The sequence below is a fragment of the Aythya ferina genome (assembly GCF_964211825.1).
Source record: "Aythya ferina genome assembly, chromosome: 4".
Classification (NCBI taxonomy): Eukaryota; Metazoa; Chordata; class Aves; order Anseriformes; family Anatidae; genus Aythya; species Aythya ferina.
This window is the reverse complement of record NC_140300.1, coordinates 38,567,057-38,574,097: the sequence shown is the minus strand read 5'-3', so window position 1 is coordinate 38,574,097 and position 7,041 is coordinate 38,567,057. Positions and strand designations below refer to the sequence as shown.

Here is a 7,041-nt window from a genome sequence, read left to right as displayed (position 1 = left end):
CAGTATTAGAAGCTACATATATACAACACTTATATGCCTAGTGTTGAAAAAAAATGGATAAAGCATTAAACAGACCTAAAGACATCTGTTATATTCGTTTCTTTTCACATTTATGTGAAACCCTTATTACTTCTGTGAGCAAGAGATTGAATATGTATATTATTTCCCTCGACAGATGAATCCATTATCCTCTGTTTAGAACCAGTTGCCAATGGAAATATTTGCCTTTGTGAAGAGTCTCCTATAAAAACATTTTTGAAGTAAGACAAACTTCTTAGGGCTGACCAGATGTTATCTCTAATGAACCAAAATATTTCCTAAACTAGAATTTTGTAGAAAGCAAACACCCTCATTATAGGAGTTCCACTGAGTTAGTTCTATGAACTTAGTGGAGGACAGTCTTCTTATTTATTATTTAAACTGAAACTTTGTTTCTGTAGGAAATATTGCTTTTCCTTTTGAGTGTTTTCTGTAAAGCTATGGCATTTATGTTAATTTAGGAAAGTAAGTTTTTCTTCATGAAGACATAAAAAGTGTCACAAAATTCAAGTCAATATAAAATGTCTAAATATTACAGAGATTTGTGAGTGTTCAATTCTGTCTTAAATTTCTATTTCATTCAGTAAACCTACTCTAAATTTTAGTATATCACTTTCAGAGTCACTATTTGCTCCACATTCCTCTCATCCTCCACAAAGACTGTAATGATAATAATACAAATAATAAAACAACTGCAGCCTAGCATTGTTATGCCTTTTTTTTTTTTTTTTTTTTTTTTATCAGTTAACAGTACAAACTTCAAACACAACAGCCACTATTGAAATTGCTTCATTTAAAAGAAAAGTTCAGATAGAAACAGCTATGGGGGTGCAGAAACCACGGGAACAGAATAACTATTTATTTGAGGGAAACAAATACCTAGCAGTTACTTGCTCTGTTACATTGAGGGAAAAAGCAGACATGTAAGGAAATGTCTATTTTCTGCTTACTGGCTCCAGGCTGCCAAAGAAATATGATCAGGACCTTGGTTTTAGTTTCAGTTATGGTTTAATCTCCCTACAGCAAAGTTGGCATAGACTAGCTTTTATTCTTAGATGTTGGAAAATATTGCTAAGCATTCTAATAAAGCAGTGACGAGTGACTGTTTTTCAGAAAGTGTATTGGTTTAATTTTTTAACTTCTCAAGACAAGATAACAAATCTAATCCTCATACCACCATTATAGCGCTTTTCCCCTCCCTTTTCCTCCCACCTTGACACAGACAGTGGCTGCATCAGAAATTAAAAAACACCAGCATCCTGGTGGTATGCAAGGCTTTTGGTACCAGGTCACTTCTTCAACAGGTGGACCATAACATTAATCAGGAAATAATCCAGACTTCCACCAGAGAAGAATCATGACCTGCTGTGTCAGAATTAGTGCTGGATACTTCCCAGATGAGTTTGTAGAGCTGAAGCCTAATTAAATCATATCCCTTGCATCTTCACTGTATTCCTGTGTGTCTAGGACAACAAATGAGTACATGTCTTTTAGGGATAGATCTTCCAAAAGAAACAGAATTAAAAGCCTCCTTTTAGATTAACTATCAGTCAGAGTGCAAAGACTTCAGCTGTAGCTATTGTGATTTGTCTGTCCAAAATGAATCCCTCCAAGGAGATACACTCATAACGGCAGGCCCTGTTGAAAGTTCCTATTAAGCTGCCACTAAAGAAATAAATGACTTCACAGGAAGAAGCATTTAGTTCTAGCACCCTACTTGAGGGAGTTAAGAGAACTACTGAAGGTCAAGGCTGACGGAAACTTCCATGAAAATGCCCAGAAGCAGTTTGATAGGAGAGAGTGTCCAATAGCATCTCTGCAAACCTCAGAGAAATTTAGCTTTATCTAAGGGCCCTTGTAAGGTCCTTCTAAGCTACTTAGCTGAACCATGCACACCTCATATGTGACTCCTCTGGACAGCTGGGCAGGTGGACAGCAAGGAGATCTGTACGGCTTGCAGTACGGTCAGCTCCAACAGGGGACACAGAGGGTCCCCCATGCTCATGGGCATCCTCCAGTAGGGCCTAGGGAAAGGAGACAGCAGGGTTCAGCACTAGCAATCTCATGCTCCCTGGTGTCAAAGGGACAGACCTGGACAGGCTGTCCAGGTACAAGGGTCTGGGCAGCTGGGTGCCAGCCAGAGCAAATGGGAACACATGTCCTAGTGCTCAGGGGTATGCAGGTGTGAGGATCAGTAAGTGTCATCGGTTTTGTTTTGAAACAAAATGCCATTCCCTGCCTACAAAAGTTTTTCATTGGGCTTTGCCTACACCATTACCAATCTGCAACATTCTGTGCTGTTTGAGGTGAAAACCCTTTCCCACAAGCAAATAATTTTGAACTGACCACCTTGTTAAAGATATGGCCAACACAAGGCAGCCAAGAACTGCCATCCTCAAAGGATCTGCTGCTCCTGAGCAGTCAAGATTTCCAATAAGGGCCTTTAGGTTACAGCAACACCATTTGTATTTTAACGCAGAAATTAACATGCATGATAATTCACATTTCTGCTAGAGATGAAGGGAGAAAGTTCATGCTTGCAAAACCTGCCACAAGAAACTGCAGTGCGTGAGAAGAATTTATAGCACTCTGTTCAACGTTCTTCCCTATACAGAGATCCCAGAAAAATGGCTGATAGGAATGTCTGTGCCTGTGGCACACTCATCTTAAGGAGGGTGCTGAAATGGAAATATGATGATAAAGCTTACAATGTTTGTGACTGAAAACTATTCCTTTAGCTGACCAAAGGCAAATGATCATCCTTGGATCAATTCTGACATTCCAAAGACCATAAATGTTATGGGTTCATCAGGAAAATGATGCCTATCTTAAGCTGCACAGGCACACAACAGTTAGGAAGCCCTAAGCAGGTAAATGTTTTGTTGGGAAGTGCTGTAAGTGAAAGCACACTATAGAAGACCAAGACTGTCTCATCAAAGGTCTTACCTTCAGAAAATGAAGAACTACCTTCCTTATGGTTTTAAAAAGATAGTATTTAAAATTGGCTTGGGAGAAAGTTTTGTTTGCTGTTAAATTAAAATTAATAAATCTTGCATAAGTGTCATTTTCAATATGACATTAAAGGGTTTGCAAAAGATTTGATTTCTAAGCCAAGAGAGATATAAAGGTAAAGCCATAAAGCTTTGGTTCTTCAGTTTCAGGCCTTCAGGGAGCATTCACAGTTACTCTATTCCCAGAAGTATTGCTTCTCAGCCTGAGTTTCAACTCCACAGAAGGGGAAAAAACAAAACAAAACAAAACAAAACAAAACAAAACAAAAAAAAAAACTTTTAATAAGACAATTTATGAGCTGTCCTTTAATTCTTTGTAAATATTAGTCATAGTTCCTTGTAACCTTGCTCTTCCTTATTAGTGTTTGTGTGCATACAAACATTTCTAACTCATTTTGTTATATTTAATTTACTTCTATTTGACATTTTACTGTAAAAAGTGTTAAGAAACTAATTAAAAAGGTTCTAAAAATTCATTGTTGTCATCTGGAAAACAATAATGCAATCTCTATTTAGAGCACACATTCTTAATAGCAGCAGTTTCAGTACCAACAGACTCTGAAGGATCTATAATGTCATGGCAACCTGGTATTTATGTTGCATATAAATTCAATTATTTAATAGCTTTGAGTGTACTATCTGCAAAACTCCATTAATCATTTTATTAAACAAACAAAAAACCTTTATCTATACACATATATTTCCAGAACAAGTCTTAATTCTTCATTACTGTTCCTAAGTAATACAGCAATACTCTTTTTAACCCTTGATACTTCCTAATTTTGGTTTTGGTAAGCAAAATGCTGGAACTATAAAAACAAACTTAACCACATTATTTCTTTATCTGAGTATGAGATACAGAATTGAATGTTTGTGCTGTGGTTACTGAATTTTTCAATTAGATCAATATTTACAAAGGAAATGGACTTAGCAGTAATGGATCCCCTGTAAGCTTTGCATATATTTCAGAGTCCTATCCACAAAATCATAAAGAGTGCATGCATGTACACATACTACTTGGAATATCTGAAGAATAAGTTACTAAAATACAGATGGCAACATCGGCCATGTTATCAGTAAATGAAGCATTGAACTACTTTTATATTTTTGCCTTGTTATGATAGCATCAGAACGTACAGTTAGGTAATGATATTTCTTAGTTAAATTCAACTTTATGAATAAACTTCAAGCATTTTTTTTTCTCTGTATTTTTTAGAAATATAATCTATGGCTACACTGTATTCTCTAAACCGATCACTTCACCAGTCCTTACTCTTTTTGCCTCAGATAAATTCCTGAACCTCTCAAACAGGCTCCTGTGCTGCATGAACACTTTCACAGTTTTCTCTAGAAGGTGAATATTCTTGGTTTCTCTCACTCTACAGAACACACGTATTTATACGAATAGTTGAGGTGTTTACAAATTTGTATCAAAGTGCTGATGAAAAAAAAAAGGCTCTGAAATAGTCATGTGCAGCAAAGTCATCTCTTCTGGTTCTATATACCAAGATGCTATATAAGCATATATGCATTTCTGAATCTTAAAATACAATAAATTTATGCTAGTGAAAGTTTTTCCTGAGGTATATCCTCATCAAATAGCACTCAGTTTGACAACACTAAATTTCACTGTTCACAAAGATTATTGTTACCATCTTTCATAATCTCAGAATTTTTACTGTCAAAATCACCACCTTCCACACAAATCTCACAATTTGACAAATCATTTTATACATAAATAAAGGCAAATAAAAGTGGTTTTTGTTTGTTTGTTTTACATAGCTACACTCAGGTCATTTAATACTTTCCCTAGTTATGGAAATTAATTATTAAAATACAGAATACATTTGTATTCATTTGTGATATATTCAAGAAATCAAAGTAAATTCCAAAGGAGAAAACCCTTCTGCCATAGGCAGACTGATCTGGAATGCAGATCTAATCCAAATGGTTCATGTGCCTACACACTATACTGCCAGACAGAAACACTACTAACAAACAAAACAAACATTTTATTTATTAACAACAGTTTAGTAAAATATCTGAACAACAGCCTGCATGTAACTGTAAGCTAAAGCTCTAAATTATGAAGCTGCTCATAAACACCAGATGTTCTCCAGATGTGTGTGCAATAGATAAAGCACTGATCAACTAAAAAGGCTCAATGAAACAGATTTTGAGCCTATCAGACAACTGATTTTTGAACACTCATCTTTTCTCACACCATTCGTCTTATTCCCTTCAAACAGGTAAGAAAGCAAAAGTAGTAAAAAAGTGTATTGCACAGATAACAGACCAAAAAGTTTTCTAACTGTGGTAAAAGGAAAAAAAAATACAATTAGGTTCTCTAACACTTTCAATTTGGATGAGGCCTCTATGTAATTCTGAAATGCTATCTGCAGAAATCTTGCACCTCTCAGAAAGTAGCCCAAATCACCGTCTTCCACATGACTATCATTCATTTTGACAGATCATCATTTTAAACAAACTATGCTGGGAGTAATATCATACAGAAATGAACAAAAATATAGTAACTCGAAAAGAAATTAAGGTGTGCCTTCAAACAGAAATGTCAAATACGGTAAATAATATCAACTATACTTTGATCCTATCACACTGATAATCCCATTCTTGATCTTCTGTATCAAAATTACCTGCTGATCCCTGGGCCTGGGACATTTCTATCCAGCTGCAACACGTTTCATTAACTTCTGTAACCTAGTCAAAACTCTCTAACTCAGCCTGATCTCAATCACCTAGAAGCTGGGTATTCTTGCCCTAAGTAGTTCAAGTATGGATTACAGTTGCTGATGAAATACTTTCGGGAAGAGAGCAAATGCTTATACAAATAGTATTACAAGCCTGCATGAAACAATAAGGTTAGTCTTACTGTGAACAGCATCCCTTTGCCCTGGACAAAACCTAGATAAAGTTATAAAAATAACATTTAACATACCTAAAAGCAATTGCAACCCATTATCTTAGCTACTGTTATAAAAATCTCACTCTTGAAACAGAGGTTTTCTACCAGTATTTTTGGGCTAAGTACCTCTAGACAGCATCAGTTCATTCACATTCCCCCTACCCCTCCCTGTGGAGTTTGCAGATGCAGCTAGTCACAAGATACAGTGGTTTTATAGATCAAAACTACAAAGACAAAATTATAATTAAATAGTAAGCAGTAGTCTCAAAAGCTTTATATAAAGATTTTTCTAAATTTCTATTCAAAAATTAGAGAGAAAAAAAAAAGTAAATTAATTAATCCTAACAAGCAATGTCTTATAATTCCTCAAATTAAGTCAGATATATTTAAATCACTTAAAAGTTTCAGTTTTGGAAGAAAACCTGTAAAAAAATGTTTATGTTTCTCAACACAATATGCTTGTTTTTTTCAGGGAAATATTGTGTTAAATTCATGCAATTGGTCAATGGAGAAAAGGTCAGCATTTCCTGAGAGCCTCTAAAAAGCAATCCAGATGCTTTAAATAAACAGTTGAGGTAAAGTGGGATCCATCAAGATACAATCAGTTCACAAATGCTGTTCACAGTAAGCACCAGGTTCAGGAACACTGGTAGAATTCAGGTCATTTGAACACAGCTACATTTTCTTTTTTTATTTCAGTACATTCAATCTCTATTTAAAGTTGCAATAAAATAGATACTGAAGCTAATTATGATTGCATTATTTCAAATTCTTCGATGCAGGCTGGTAGTGTATAAATATTATCTATAAAAACTACTACTCATATATGCATTGTAAAAGACACCAAGAATGGTACATTTTATGAAGTATATGACAAATTAAGAAGGTTTTTCTTTGTAAAAATTGAGGTTGCAATACCAAAATAAGGGACAATTCTTGATGTTGACCCTTCTTAAACTATTATATGCATTTCTTTACCATGGATGATTACACAAAGGGAAAATTTCCAGAGGAAAAAAAAAAAACAAAACATGTGAAAGGTGGGACAAGTTACAAGACTTGACATAC

At 35.2% G+C, this 7,041-nt stretch overlaps 1 long non-coding RNA gene across 1 annotated transcript in view; it reads right to left on the bottom strand.

Moving 5' to 3' along the window:
• Positions 1-1,142: 1,142 nt before the first annotated feature.
• LOC311435582 overlaps positions 1,143-7,041 on the bottom strand; it is a 135,179-nt gene continuing 129,280 nt past the window's right edge. Inside the window, exons 11-12 of the long non-coding RNA XR_014692220.1 lie at positions 1,936-2,063; positions 1,143-1,502 (exon numbers count right to left, since the gene is read on the bottom strand). This is a non-coding gene — a long non-coding RNA (uncharacterized lncRNA). The remainder of the gene's footprint in view (positions 1,503-1,935; positions 2,064-7,041) is intronic.